The sequence below is a fragment of the Penaeus chinensis genome, chromosome 9 (genome assembly GCF_019202785.1).
Source record: "Penaeus chinensis breed Huanghai No. 1 chromosome 9, ASM1920278v2, whole genome shotgun sequence".
NCBI lineage: Eukaryota > Metazoa > Arthropoda > Malacostraca > Decapoda > Penaeidae > Penaeus > Penaeus chinensis.
Genome location: NC_061827.1, coordinates 34,015,069 through 34,015,408, shown reverse-complemented (window position 1 = coordinate 34,015,408; position 340 = coordinate 34,015,069).

The window sequence follows — 340 nt, the reverse complement described above, 5'->3', positions numbered from 1 at the left end:
GAGAGAGAGAGAGAGAGAACAGACGAGGAAGAGGAGGAGGAGGAGGACGAGGAGGAGGAGAAAGAGAAGGGGATACGCAAAAGAGTAGTAGTAGAAGGAGCAAATATTCACACACAGAGATAAAGGAGGCACAGAGAGAGAGAGAGAGAGAGAGAGAGAGAGAGAGAGAGAGAGAGAGAGAGAGAGAGAGAGAGAGAGAGAGAGAGAGAGAGAGAGAGAGAGAGAGAGAGAGAGAGGTGGCAGGGAGGAAAGAGAGACCAGAAGGAATATGCAGGAGGTCGGAAGAGTGCAAAGAGGCTGGTGAGACTAGGTCCCTCTCTCCCTGCACCCCACCTGCTCC